This window comes from Microcaecilia unicolor, chromosome 4 (assembly GCF_901765095.1).
Source record: "Microcaecilia unicolor chromosome 4, aMicUni1.1, whole genome shotgun sequence".
NCBI classification, from domain to species: Eukaryota; Metazoa; Chordata; class Amphibia; order Gymnophiona; family Siphonopidae; genus Microcaecilia; species Microcaecilia unicolor.
Genome location: NC_044034.1, coordinates 247771733 through 247787478, shown reverse-complemented (window position 1 = coordinate 247787478; position 15746 = coordinate 247771733). Strand labels below are relative to the sequence as shown.

Here is a 15746-nt window from a genome sequence, read left to right as displayed (position 1 = left end):
AGTTCTGCCGACCCTTAAAAGACGGGTTTGTACTCTCTCCCTGCAAGTCTCCGGTCAAAGCTGTGGCAGTGCAGCAGACCTTGGACAATCTGATCCGCCTGGGCGCGGTCGTTCCGGTGCCAGAAAGTCAGCTTGGCAAGGGATGTTACTCCATTTACTTTGTGGTACCAAAGAAAGGAGGTTCTGTCCGGGCTATCCTCGACCTCAAAGGGGTCAATCGGGCCTTGAAAGTGCGGCACTTTCGCATGGAGACTCTCCGCTCTGTTATAGCGGCAGTGAAGGCAGGAGAGTTCCTGGCATCCTTGGACATCAAGGAAGCGTACCTGCATATTCCCATCTGGCCTCCTCATCAACGCTTTCTGCGTTTTGCAGTCCTGGGACGACACTTCCAGTTCAGAGCCCTCCCTTTCGGGTTGGCTACTGCTCCGCGGACCTTTTCCAAAGTAATGGTGGTCATCGCGGCCTTCCTACGAAAGGAAGGGGTACAAGTCCATCCTTATCTGGACGACTGGTTGATCCGAGCCCCCTCTTATGCAGAGTGCGGCAAAGCTGTGGACCGGGTAGTTGCTCTTTTGAGCTCCCTGGGATGGATCATCAACTGGGAGAAGAGCCAGCTGCGCCCGACTCAGTCCCTGGAGTACCTGGGAGTTTGATTCGACACCCAAGTGGGCAGAGTGTTCCTGCCAGACAATCGGATTGTCAAACTTCAGGCTCAGGTGGACCAGTTCCTAGTAGCCTCTCCCCTTCGGGCTTGGGACTATGTGCAGCTGTTGGGCTCTATGACGGCCACGATGGAAGTTGTGCCCTGGGCCAGGGCTCATATGAGACCACTTCAACACTCTTTGCTGCAGCGCTGGACTCCGATGTCGGAGGATTATGCTGTGCGCCTTCCCTTGGACCCAGCAGTGCGCAAGGCGCTGAGCTGGTGGATGCAGACAGACAAGTCTGCGGGAATGCCTCTGGTGACCCCAGAGTGGATTGTCGTCACGACGGACGCCTCGTTGTCGGGCTGGGGAGCCCACTGCTTGGGAAGGACAGCGCAGGGGCTCTGGTCTCCTGCAGAGGCAAAGTGGTCTATCAACCTCCTGGAACTCAGAGCCATTCGGTTGGCGCTTTTGGAGTTCATCCCGGTACTGGTGTTGAAGCCTGTACGGGTCCTGTCGGACAATGCCACGGCTGTGGCCTATGTCAACCGCCAGGGAGGTACCAAGAGCGCCCCTCTAGCCAAGGAGGCTATGAATCTTTGCCAGTGGGCGGAAGCGAACCTGGAGCAGCTTTCAGCGGCCCACATTGCCGGAGTCATGAATGTCAAGGCGGACTTTCTCAGTCGCCATACCTTGGAGCCCGGAGAGTGGCAGCTATCTGCTAAGGCGTTCTTGGACATCACGAAGCGCTGGGGCCAGCCGAGCCTAGATCTGATGGCGTCATCGGCCAATTGCCAAGTGCCGCGCTTTTTCAGCAGAGGACGGGACCCTCGATCCCTGGGAGTAGATGCTCTTCTCCAACAGTGGCCGACACAAGAGCTTCTCTATGTGTTCCCGCCCTGGCCCATGTTGGGCAGGGTGCTAGACCGGGTGGCAAAGCATCCCGGCAGGGTAATCCTGGTGGGTCCGGATTGGCCCAGGCGTCCCTGGTATGCGGACTTGATCAGGCTCTCAGTCGACGATCCTCTGCGGCTGCCAGTGGAGCAGGGCCTGTTACATCAGGGTCCCGTGGTGATGGAGGATCCCTCCCCCTTTGGTCTTACGGCCTGGCTATTGAGCGGCAGCGTCTGAGGAAGAAGGGCTTCTCAGACAAGGTCATCGCCACTATGCTGAGAGCGAGGAAGCGCTCTACTTCTACTGCTTACGCCAGGGTTTGGCGTATCTTTGCAGCGTGGTGTGAAGCAGGCTCACTTTCTCCCTTCACTGCTCCAATTTCTTCAGTGTTGGCGTTCCTGCAAGAAGGTCTGGAGAAAGGCCTGTCGCTCAGTTCCCTTAAAGTCCAGGTAGCGGCTCTGGCTTGCTTCAGGGGCCGCCTGAAGGGTGCTTCCCTGGCTTCGCAGCCAGATGTGGTGCGCTTTCTCAAGGGAGTTAATCACCTGCGCCCTCCTCTGCACTCAGTGGTGCCTGCGTGGAATCTCAACCTGGTACTAAGAGCATTGCAGAAGCCGCCTTTGGAACCCTTGTCGAGGGCATCTCTGAAAGACCTGACGTTGAAAGCAGTCTTTTTGGTGGCTATCACTTCAGCCAGAAGAGTTTCCGAGCTCCAGGCGCTCTCATGTCGAGAGCCTTTTCTGCAGTTCACTGAGGCAGGAGTGACTATTCGCACAGTGCCTTCCTTCCTGCCCAAGATTGTTTCTCGCTTCCATGTGAATCAGCTCTGTCTCCCTTCCTTTCGTAGGGAGGACTACCCAGAGGAGTACTCTGCTCTTAAATATCTGGATGTGAGACGAGTCATCATCAGATACTTGGAAGTGACCAATGATTTCCGGAAATCGGATCATTTGTTTGTCCTGTTTGCAGGTCCTCGTAAGGGTCTGCAGGCTGCTAAGCCTACAGTGGCAAGATGGGTCAAGGAAGCCATTGCAGCGGCTTATGTGGCCGCGGGGAAGGTGCCGCCTATCCAGCTGAAGGCTCACTCCACGAGAGCTCAGGCGGCCTCGATGGCAGAGGCCGGATCCGTCTCCTTGGAAGAGATATGCAAGGCGGCAACTTGGGCTTCGGCTCATACATTCTCCAAGCATTACCGTTTGACTGTGGCTGCACGGGCGGAGGCCCGGTTTGGAGCTTCAGTGTTGAGGTCAGGGATTTCAATGTCCCGCCCTGGGTGAGTACTGCTTCGGTACATCCCACCAGTCTATGGATTGATCAGCTTGATGATATGGAAGGTAAAATTATGTATAATCATACCTGATAATTTTCTTTCCATTAATCATAGCTGATCAATCCATAGCCCCTCCCAGGTATCTGTACTGTTTTTATTCTGGTTGCATTTCAGGTTCAAGTTTAGTCTTCAGTTACTTCAGAAAGACTTCGTGTTCAAGTTTTTTCACTTGGATTCTTCAAGAGTTAAGACGAGTTTGTGTTACAGTGAGCTGCTGCATTCCTCTCCCCTCCGTTTTACGGGGCTGGATTGAGACTTAAAATTCTGCCGGCACTCCCTCCCGCTTCGTGCGGCTGTAGGGCAGCTTTGTACCCCTCCCGCTTCGGCGGTGTTAGGGTCAGTCAGCTCCTCCCGCGGTTGCGGTTGCAGGATAAGCCAGATCCCCCCACATCGGCGGGTGTGGTGTCCCTCCCCCGCTCCGCGGGGATGAGCTGGACGGATTCCCCTCCCCCACTTGTGTGGGGATGAGCTGGGTTAATTCCCCTCCCCCGTTTCGGCGGTGGTGAGCTGGGCAGAGTGTCCCTTCGTGGGTGTAATTCTCTAAGTGCTGAGTCCTGCGGATGGAGCTTTGATATCGACATACTGAGGAGTTTCCGGGAGCACATGACCACATATAGGGAGGCAAAAGTTTGCTCTCTATCTCCACCTGCTGGTAGATGGACACAACCCATCAGTCTATGGATTGATCAGCTATGATTAATGGAAAGAAAATTATCAGGTATGATTATACATAATTTTACCATAGTGAGGTTTCAGGATGGGAGGCAATGTGGTTTCAGTAGAGGCAAGTCTTGTCAGACAAATCAGATTAATATCTTTGATTGGGCGACCAGAGTTGGATCGAGGGAGAGCAATTAGATATGGTGTACTTAGATTTTAGCAAAGCCTTTGATACAGTTCTGAATAGTCAACTTACATGGGTACCCTTGGTATAGGTCCTAAAGTGACAGACTAGGTTAGGAACTGGTTAAGTGGAAGTTCATTCTGAGGAAAGAGACATTCTCCGAGGACAAGCAGGCTTCCAGTTCTCACAAGTGGGTAGACAATCAGTGTCGCCCAGGATTTGGCACGTTAGCCAATATAGAAAAAAGTTCGAGAGCCTTCTGGAGCGCGAGGTGCATCCCACCACACATGCGCAGAGCGCCTTCCCGCCTGCAGCACATCTGCTTCACCTGAGTTTCTTTCCGTGGGAGGAAGCAGCTGCGCTTTTTGTTGCTCCTCACACGCCCGGGAAGAGCCTTTACCGTGTTCGGCGCCTTTTTTTCTCTTCGGTTTTCTTTAATTATTTTTTTTTTAAATCCTCTTATTTTTCATTAGTTGTTTTTTGGCCCACATTTAAGTTTTCTTTATTTTTTTGTTGCGGGCTCCATTTAGGCTTCCATGGATGTGTCTCTCCCTTTTTTGTGCCTCTTTTCCAATTTTCAGGCACAATCGCAACTTTTGATTTTGCCGGAGCCATTTTCCCTTGCATGTCATGTCATCAAAGACTCCCAGTGGCTTCAAACGTTGCTCCCGGTGCAACCGGACCATCTTGGGTACTGATGCACATTCTTGGTGTATTCACTGCCTCGGGCCAGATTATAGCCTGGCAAATTGTGCCCTGTGTCTTTGAATGAAGAAGAGGGGACACATTCCCGAGAAGCTCAACGAGAAAAACTTTTTGGAGCTCTGTCCAGGTCGTCTACTTCGGGAGTTGAGGTAGGGCGATTGTCGGACGCGACACCAAGGCAACGTGAGGATTCAACGTTGTCCTCATCGGTACCGAGGAGTCTGGATGAAGTGCATCAGGCGAAGGCCAAGAAGCACCAACACCGATCTCCTTCGACACATGATACCGGGTGCTCCGGGGCGCTGAGGGAATCTGCACCCAAAAAGTGTCAATGCTGGGAGGTCCACTCTCCCTCCATCCAGGAGATGACGATGCGTCTTTCTCTCATCAGCTGAGATCCTGCTCCCACAGCTCAGGCGGCTCGACAATCTGACCCTGCACCGGCCCCCCAGCCTCTACCGATGGCGGCTCTCGACAAGCATATCCAGGCCTTGCTCCCAGAGCTCTTGGAGAGATTGATGCAGGGATGTGCATCGGTATCGGGGGTGCTTGCGCCTACCATGCCTTCCGCTGCGGTGCAGTCTTCAACACCGGCGCTGCTTGCGGCTCCGGTGTCCATTGCCACCCAGGCCAGCTCTCCCTCGACGTCGGTAGAGGAAGCTTCTCCGGAGTCGAGGCAGGAGCTGACTCCTCCACGCCATCCTCGATGACATGGGTCCTCCACGTTGAAGCGGGCTCAGTCTCTGGCATCCCCGAGGGAAGTGCTCTCCAATACTGAAGAGGAACGCTCGTTGGAATCAGAAGAGGATCCCAGGTACTTCTCCTCAGATGAGACTTATGAGATCCCTTCTGAGCCTTCCTCTCCACCTGAGAGTCTCTCCTTCACATCCTTTGTACGGGAAATGGCGGAGGCCATTCCATTCCCCGTAGAAGTGGAGGACGAGCCCAGAGCTAAGATGCTCTCCACCTAAGGAGGCAGTGACAGCTCCTCTCCACGAGGTACTCAAGGCAGTCCTCGTACAGAACTGGTCATCCCCTCTGTCTGTCCCTGTGTTCCCTAAAAAGATTGATACCCAATATTGGATCCACGGGGAACCTGGGTTGGTGAGGTCTCAGTTACCCCACAACTCCATGGTGGTCGATGCCACTCTCATAAAAGTCATGAGTACAAGGGCTACGCCTCGGCTCTCCAAGGCAGAGAAGCTAGGACCCTGGACTCTTTTGGGAGAAAAATGTATCGGGCCGCTATGCTCATTGCCTGTATTCAGTCTTACCAGCTGTTCACATGCTTTTACTTGCGGAACTTGGTGAGATAGCTGTCCGACTTGGTCGATGCGCTTCCTTCGGAACAGGCCGAGCCCTTTCGCCAACTTATCAAGCAGCAGAAGGCGTGTCACAAGTTCTTGGCCAGGGGCACTTACGACACATTTGACGTGGCATCCAGAATCTCTGCCCAAGGTATAGCAATGTGCAGACTCTCATGGCTGCGTGTTTCTGTCTCCTGCTGGACATCTTGTACAACCACCTCCTCATCCAGGAGGTATTTTGGTGGACCGTGGAGTGCTTCCTATTCCTACTCCAGGTGTAGGTACGCTCATGCGGCTCACCAGCCTGCTCAGGCACAGCCTCAGTGCGCTCGTTCTCATCAACAGCGTGCGCCCAAGGCCCCTGCTGCTCCCCAGCAAAAGCAAGGGATGAGTTTTTGACTGGCTCCAGCGGAGCATAGCTGCAGTCAGTGTCTGTGCCAGATGACTTGCCGGTTGGAGGGAGGTTAAAATTTTTGTCACCAAAGGTGGCCTCTTGATAACCTTCAACTGGTGGGTTCTTCAGATAGCTTGGTTAGGGTACACCCTCAGTTTGTTTTCCAGACCTCCAAATTGCCCACCAAAATCTCATTCATTCAGCTCTCATCACAGGCAAGTACTTGTAGAGGAACTCTCTGCCCTTCTAAAGGCCCATGTGGTTGAATCCGTTCCACCAGGGGAAGAAGGGCAGGGATTCTTTTCCAGGTACTTCCTTGTTCAGAACAAGACGGGGGATGCGTCCCATGCTAGATCTAAGGGCCCTGAACAAATTCCTAGTCCGAGAAAAGTTCAGGATGGTTTCCCTGGGCACCCTTCTTCCTGTGATTCAGGAAAATGATTGGCTATGCTCTCTGGACTTGAAGGATGCATATACACACATTCTGATACTTCCAGCTCACAGGTAGTATCTTTGATTTTGGCTGGGAACACATCACTGTCAGTACTGCGTATAGCTTTTTGGCCTCTCATCAGCTCCCAGGGTTTTTACGAAATGCTTAGTGGTAGTCGCAGCGTCCCTACGCAGGCTGGGAGTGCACGTGTTCCCTTATCGCGACGATTGGCTGGTGAAGAGCATCTCGAAAGAAGGTGCTGAGGAGTCGATGTGGATGACTGTTCAGTGCTGGAGCTTCTAGGGCTCATAATAACCTACCTCAAGGGGCATAGGATGAAAGTGAAAGGAGACAGACTTAGGATTAGCCTTCAGAAATACTACTACACAGGGTGGTGAATTTGTGGAACGGCCTCCCAGTGAAGGTGGTGGAGAGAGGCTGTATTCAAGAAAGCTTTGAGGGATAGATACATAGGATATCTGAATTCAAGAAAGGTTTGAGGGATAAGATACATAGGATATCGAAGTGGAAAGAAAGGATAGTAAATGATATGGATGGACAGAGTGAATAGACCATATGGTCTTTGTGCCTTCATTTTTGTTATATATGGCAGCCTCTGGTACCTTGATTTTTTTTTCCCTCTCTCTACCCCCCCGTACCCCCCCCCCCCCCCCCCCCCCCAGTTAGAGCTCAGACTGTTGCTAGGACAGGAAAGTATCCTCTCATAGAGATCTTTTTCTTTACTAATGAGACCTGGGTGGTGCTTTGGACCCTGCCTTAACAAGCATTAACATTACTTGCAGCTAACTGACAGAAAAAACTCCCAGAAAAGGCCTTTTCCTTCCGAATCAGGCCTTAAGTAAACTACGAAAGTCCACCTAGCTGCTGTGGGCATATGCCACTTGGGCATCTGCTAGAAAGATTCTTGAGGTTTATCCCGTCATGCTGTTTACAGGGCATTTCTGCCCCTGAAAGGACATAAGGATGGAATATGCACCATTATCTTCAAAAATGTTAGTGACAATTGGATCACACCTCTTGAGGTTGTTGCATTGGTCGCCTGTGGGGCAGCGTATTGAATTTAAACTTTTGTTATTGGTGTTTCCAACGCGGCAGGGTATTGCTCCTGAGGCCTTAGTGTGCAGTTTGCAGTCTTATTGTCCATCTCAGGCGTTATGGTCTCAAAACCAGAATTTATTGGTCGTTCCATCTTTTCATCTGGTACGTTTGGAGGACGTTTGTAGTTGTTTTTTTTTTTTTTTTTTTTTTAATTGCTGGACCTTGTTTGTGGAATTCGTTACCATTGGTTATGCGCCAGTCGGCATCTGCTCCCCGGTTCAAGAAATTGCTAAAAACCTGGCTATTTCTTAGGGCATTTGGCTGATTTTTAAGTTTTGTACATTTGTAAGATCGTGTATTTTTTTTTTTTTTAATGAATTTTTTATTGTACCTTGCCTAGATGTTTGGATAGGCAGGTTATAAATGTAATAAATAAATAATTGGCCTAACTTAATTTGTCATTGAGAGATTTGATAGCTCGACTCACCAATTAGCTCAAGGCCAGCCATTCCCTCTTTATCTGGTCAGTGAAAAGGCAACTTACATTAGCTTTATATTGAACAAACTCATCCAAGTGTTACATTATCTGCATTTGTCATTATAGCTCTGTGAAAGGAGATAGGGCTAGACAGGTGATGATAGTAACATTTTTTTGCAAGTTTAAAGGCCCTATAACTAATAATGGGTGTAAGAGCTTATCTAGGTTCACAGTTGGTGTTGATGGGGTAAGGTGACCAGGGACATTTATGCAGGGCTTTGGAGCTTGGTACACCAAAACTTTGACTTAGACTCATATTTTTCTACAGTCCCACTCTGACTCCTACTATATAGTAAATGTATCGCAACATGACATGCGTTCTATTATTTTTGTTTTGTACAGACATTATTAGTACCTAAATTGTGTTGGTCCATGGTGAACATTGTCACTACCAGTTCAGGAACTTGAACCAGTAACCTCATTGTCATAGGGGTCACGCCCGATAGCTGTGCAATACCAGCCATGGGTGGGTTTCTTGGATGAGGATCCCAAGCCTCTAGTTTGGTTTCTTCATCAAGGTTCCAAAGCCTTGTGTGGGTATCTGTCCGGTTCCCAAGCCGACGATTGGGCAGCTTATCCTAGGTTCCTAAGCCTAAAGTGGGTATCTTAAATGGTTCCCAATCCGAAGTCCGCAATGTTTGTATGAACTGCCAAATTCCTACGATTGCTTATTTATTATTGAATTTACGAGCCACTTTCTTTAGTGTCACTTCTGGGAATTGATACTGGTGGCCTGACGACGTAACTGATGGCGCTGGAAGCACACAAATAAGATGTTATGCTGGAACCCAACAAACATCTTTTCTTTCAGGCCAATAAAATGAATGAGCCGGGCCTTGTGGATGCATAAATGTTACCAATGCATCATTTTGTTTGATGGAAATTTCTACAACGTTGCCTACCCACCACTTATTGTCATAAATGCAGGCAACATAACCAGGCAATAGTTTGGCCAATTTTAAATTAGGATTGACGATATCGGAAATTTTCGCCACAAAGTTAATCGTGTCATTTGAAACTTTGCTGACAGAAATCGAATTCGAATCAACTGGCACAAACTGGTGATGATCTCTTGTGCAAGCTATTGTGCAGCTAGCTTTCCATCTTTCTTCTTGCAGCATCCTGTTTTCTTGGATTTCTTCAGTCAGAACATACATATATTTAATTCCATGAATGTTTTTGTCACAAAAGTTAAACAGATCTATTGGCGTCAGTATTTGGTCAGTTAATAGTCGCTGGCTCGAGCAGCCAAACATTTAGTCGTGCCACCAACTCGATCACATGGTGACTTGCCATGACTCGTGCCAAAAAAGTTCCATTCGGCCTCTCTCTTGCTTTAATTTTCACGCTGTTTTAACCATACATACGTTGTGAAACGCTAAACGTTTTTGCTGTCACTGGTATTGACCAACTCTTTGGGGCCAGAGTCAATAATTGAATTTTCATGGATCTATTGGATATTTTAATTTTCATTTTCACATCTTCGATTAGGTCAGTGTAATCTTGGCATGACAGGCATTCCTTAGCAGCCGACTTGCTAGTTTGTCCAATATCTTCGGCTGATACTGCAGCGGCTACCATTATATTTTCTGCTACCACTTTCTGCACGCGTTCAATTTTTCGTTTCACATATTCAGTTTTATCCCTACTGGCCAACCTCCAAATTTTTAATGGAGAAGGCCCCAAATCAGTCAAACTTTGATCAAGAGTATCTGAAATGTCCATATCATAATTTTCTGATGACGATGACTCTGCCTTGCTTTCGACCATAGAAACATATTTGGCTTTACACTTGGAACACATTTTTTGGCCCAGCTTCACATTTGTTTTCAATTTTTTCAAATCATCGGACATGGCTAGATCGACTTTCAACAGTCCATGTTTAACTATGTGATTTTGTTTGCCAAATGGGTTGCAGCACGGCTTTTGCTTCATTTCGTACTTTTCCAAATACATCGCTTTGTGATGCAGGCAGATTTGGTCGTCGTGTGTGAACTCAACCTCCGATCACTGAGTAATGAGCATTTTTTCATTGGCAGACAAGCTGTACACATAATGCAGCCCAATTTCTTTAGAATAAAATGAACCGTGGTGGCAAGTTGACAGCAATTTTTTTCCAACAACGCAAATGGGCAAAGTGGGATTGTCAGTTGACTTTGACATTCATTTTTCGCATATTAAGCAAAATCGCAATAATTAATAATATGAAGTAAGTGTATTAAATTAATGCGAATCTGAAAAAGAGAAGTTATAAAGATTCTTATGTTTTGACAGAAACATACAACTACACCTGCACAATACAGAATCCTATAGCCGAAACATGCTAATGCGCGGCATCAATAAGGTACTTACAGAATATTTAGCCAATGTCATTAGTGTAGAAGCACCACCGCTAGTAGACTAACAGATTCATATAGCATACAAAAAATGAATTATACACTTTAAACTTCAGCAGAAATGGAAAGAAAACAACACAATACAGAAAAATGCATGTTGAAGTATATGACGTAGCGAAAGCAACGTCCCTATTTCTTTGTCCCTATTTCTAGGGCCTTGTATGCCAGTGATGAAAAACCAACCCTACTTTTTTTTTTTTTAAATTTTTTATTTATAACCATTTAAATTTTTACAAGTGATAAAACAACTTGCCGGAAATACAGAGAAAGTAATATATAGGAATTATTTCAATCAGGTAATTCTATTCTCTTCCTTAGAGCACTAAATAGGGAGAGTGAAACAAGACAAGGGGATCAATTAAACAGTAAACAGAAAAAAAAATGGTATTAACCTGATTATCCCCAGATATTACTCGTCTATTTCATTATTCCACATTGATCATCTGGTTGGCTTTTTCAAGGCCAATACGGTGTATAGTCAAATCATTTCATTGAAAACATACTTATTGTCCAATATTAGAAATAATACATCTGGTTACATTCTTTCTCTTTTAAAAACCAGACGTTATTTAACAATACATATACATAAGTCTCTAATTCAAATCCCACTGATTAAAGTAATTCCAGTTTTCACAGGCTTCACTCCTTTTAAAGTAATAATTGAGGAAATATTTCTGAGGAAAACTTTAGGAGTCATACCCGGAACTCTGGGAAAAATTATATCTGAAACAAAATTATTTACTGCCACCGTTAGGTCCCGAAGCGCCTTCCAGATGGTATTCAATGTAACCTCCACGGGAGCCAAAAACTCCAAGTTGATTTCTCTTAGGTGTTTAGCAGTGGTTCCGCCGATTTGGGTTCTGCTGTAAATGTCCTCCGTTTCAGCATATGCCTCTAACTCACTCCTCCACTCCTTTGGACATGGCGGTTGAATAATTCGGGAGCGATGGAGTTGTTTTTTCTAGGTCCAAGAGTGTTGACGCTCCTTTGCCGGCGCTAATCAAAGGACTCGCCAACCCTTTCATCTGTGGGCAGTTCGTCGCGCAGCGGTACCGCCCTTGCTGCTCAGGGGACAATGCTGGCCATCGGCGGCTGACCGCCAGTTGTCCCCTTCCTCTCAGTTAAGGTAACTGCAATTGCAGAGAGGAAATTTACATAAAGAATACAAAACTTCAGAGGACAGCTATACGAACTTCAGGTCGCCATCTTACCACTCTCCCAGTTTGGGACACTCTTTGTCTGGTTTCTCCTCAGAGGCCTGTCTGATATGGGTAACCCTTCAGCATAGCCCTCTGAGTCATTGAAACACAGAAGCCCCTCCACCACTACAAGGTGGTGTCCCTTCGGAGGGGCCAACCCTACTTTTTTAAGGGGTTTGAAACATGCTCTTTCTAATGAAAATGATTAAAAAGAGTTTCCAGAAGGTCTTTTTTTGTAAAAGTCGGCTAAAAATACCCTATTTTTGGCATTTTTGCAAAAATCATCAACTTTACACTCAATTTGTGAACTAGTGGAAAATATTAGGAGAATGAAATTTTATATTCGAAAACCTTGTGTTGATAAGTTGTTGTGTGCAAAGTTTCACGTTTATCACACCTTTAATTCCAGAGATATAAAAAGCCAAACTTTACAATTTTTTCGTGCCGCAAATTTTTCGGACCAAGTTTGCTCCAAGTTTTCTCCATGGAAATTGCTCATGAAGATTTTTTTTTATTATTTTGTTTAATAGAGCACAAAAAGTTGTACAAGATGGCCAAGTTTTGTTTCTCTCAACAAAATATTGCCGGAGATAGTGTCTCAAAGTTGCCGAAATTTCGGAGTCATACCATAGAAGGCTGCAGTATTGGGTCAAACAGATTACTATCTCAGCAAGTATTGCATCGGCGAACGTAAAACTTTACCAATGTTCATTGGGGAAATGCATGAATGTTCATAGAAAATTCCATCAAAGTCCGTGATGGTCGAGCAGGGCACTTCTCTGAAATCAGACCACTTGACATGGAATGACCCTTTTTTAATGTATCTTTTGTAGTTTATATCAAAAATCTTATCATTTACTAAATGTTTGAGGTTAAATACTCATCTTAGAGATGTGTTACTGCCGGGGGTTTTTTGTCCAGCATAGACTGTTTCACTTTTCAGCTGTATCAAGGCATACCCCCTAGAAGATGATAAAAGCATGGAATAAAATTAAAAACCATACCTGTATCTATCTTACTAAATTCTTAGAACTTTAACAATACCTGCTTAGTATGACGCTGTCAGTAATCACACCGCTCATTTTCCTGGCTTCAAAATGGCGACGGCATTCTAACTCAATCATATATACTTCGCTGAAAAATCACATGACTATGGGTGAAAGACCGTCACGGAACCCCAAATCAAAACAGCGTCACCCATTCGGTCTCCAGATTTAAACCCCTAGGGGAGATTGTCTGTCTGTTTGTAATCTAAATATCCAATTTTGTTCACGGTAATTTAATACTTTTTCCAAGTCACCACGCTCCGAACCCACTTGCAACTGATCAATCGCACGTCACCTAATGTCTTCAGTATGATTTTTCTCTACCCAGTGTTGGACCAGGGGAGCCTGTAAAGATCTCGTACAGATATGTGATTTATGCTCATTGAGTCTAACTTTCATCAGTTGGCTACTCCAACCAATGTATAGTAAATCACATGGGCACAAAATAACATGAATTACATTTCTGCTATCACAAGTGGTCTTACTCTTAGTCCTCAACTCATATCTACCTCCTGGTGGTGTCTAAATCGGACCAATTATAGAATATCGACACGATTGGCATTTCCCACATACTGTACAAATCCCATCTAATAATTGAACCTTCAGTTTTCCATAATGATTTGGGCTCAAAATCTCTCCCAAAGTTCTACCCCTCGTGTGTGCCACTAAGAGGGGATATATCAAAAAGTGGGTATATTTGCATCACATGCCAATGGTCTCTCATTAGTTGGACAAATTGTTTAGAAATCTGGTAAAATGTCAACCTATCGTCCTGTTCAGGGGAACGTTCTTGTAATAACGGTTCTCTTTGAGCATACCGTGCCCTCAAGTATGCTTTTCGTATTGAAGACCTTGGATATCCCCTCTGCAAAAACCTCTGGCGTAACTTTGTTGCATGAAATTTAAATTCTTCTAAAGATGTACAAATCTGATGAACATAGAGAAACTGACTTACAGTTAAATTATATTTTAAGGAAATAGGATGGTAACTATCAAAATGTAATAAAGTATTTTGTTCAACTTCCTTATGATACAAAGTAGTGACAATCTTGCCCTCATGTTTAATAAGCTATAAGTCCAGGAATGCAATTTTATAGTTATTGTAATGCATTTCAAAGGTGATATAAGGATCCAATGAATTTAATTTTTCAAAAAAAGCTGTCCGTTCAATCTCTGTGCCTATCCAAATTAGAAGCACATCATCGAGGAACCTCTTCCATAATAAACTAAAGCAAATGCTTCCAAGGGATAAATTTTCTGTATCTCCAACTGAGCCATATATAATTTTGCCACTGACGGGGCTAATGTGGCCCCCATGGCCACTCCACTGATTTGCTGATAAAAAAAATTCCATTATACCAAAAAGTTTTTCTTTTATCACCAGATTCAGCTAATGACATCAAAAACTCTGTGGAAATCCTCTGTGGTGGAACCTGTTGGTACAAAACTGATCTTATAACTTCCAAAGCCCCACCTTGGGGAATGCTTGTGTACAAAGAAACCACATCAAGTGTTACCAAAAATGCTGTTTCTGGAATATCAGATAACATTTGTAGTATCCATATCAGATGGGCCAAATCTTTTAGATAAAATTTTATCTTTAAAGTTTCTCCTTGTAAAAATTTATCCACAAATATGGACAAAGGGTCCAAAACTGAATTTTTCATGGAGACTGTTGGACGGCCATGTGATTTTTCCAAAGCTTTATGAATTTGGGGGGGGGGGGGGGTACATGCATGATCAATCCTAAGAAAATGACTCTTTATTGGTGAGCATTCCTCTGTGATGTGCCTCATCTATTAGGCATTTTATCTGAGAAACCAAACCATCAGTTGGTTGGTAGGACACCCTATCTGAAAGCTGTCTTTCTTCTTCCTTCTGATAGATAGTTTTTTGATTGCAGAACCATAGCCCCTGTTTTATCAGCCTTCATTACTATCATAGTTGGTGAATCTTTCAGGTCACAGAGTGCCACTTATTCTGATTGTGATAGATTAAAGTTCTTAAAGCGAATGGTTCCCTGCAAGTGTTCAAGGTCTCTAAAAATCATTACTGTTGGATCTCATCTCTAAGATGAGTATTTAACCTCAAACATTTAAATGATAAGATTTTTGATATAAACTACAAAAGATATATTAGAAAATATTTTTGATAGTAAAAATGATCACCATATACCAAGGAAGAGGTGGGTGTGTAATTCTTGTTGAATTAACATATGTATCAGTGAGTGGCACCACTGAGGTTATGGTATAGCTATTCTAAGGGGGATTTGTTGTCATGACAATAATTGTTTATAGACACTTCCTTGAGGAACTTGAATAAACTTATTTTAAAGCCAGCTGTGCTAACCACCACAGGTTCCACAGTTTGATTGTGCATTGAATGAAAAAAATACTTTCTCCAATTTGTTTTAAGTGTACCACCTATTAGTTTCCTCAAGTGTCTCCTAGTCCTAGTACCATTTGAAAGGACAAAGAGCTGTTTCACTCATGATTCCATAGACTGCTGCTATAGCTCCTTTTAGCTATCTCTCTTTTTCTAGCTCAAAAGCCCTAATTTGTTTAGCTTTTATAGGGGAACTGTTTATCTCCTTTGTCATTTTGGTTACCCTTCTTTATACCTTGTCTAGTTCTGTGATATCAATGAGCTGCTCTCAGTTCTGGCCACCCTTAGATAAAGTGTGATCAGATAATGGATTTATTCATAGAGAGGCTTTGTGGTATTCTCTGCTTTATTCTCCATTTCTATTCAAATAATTTATATATTCAGTTTGCCTTTAAGAAAGCCTTCACACTAAGTTGAGCATTTTAACATATTTGCAATGACTCCTAAATCCTTATCCAGAATGGTAATTCCTACTATTGACTCGAGCATTGTCTACTTGTAGCTTGTAGTTTTCCATGCATGTGTGCATTTGTGCTTGTCCAGTGCACAATGGAGGAGTGGCCTAGTGGTTAGGG

The 15746-nt window shown here is 45.1% G+C and overlaps 1 protein-coding gene across 1 annotated transcript in view; it reads left to right on the top strand.

Annotated features, from left to right (window-relative positions):
* UBE3A (ubiquitin protein ligase E3A) overlaps positions 1 to 15746 on the top strand; it is a 201939-nt gene that overhangs the window by 76676 nt on the left and 109517 nt on the right.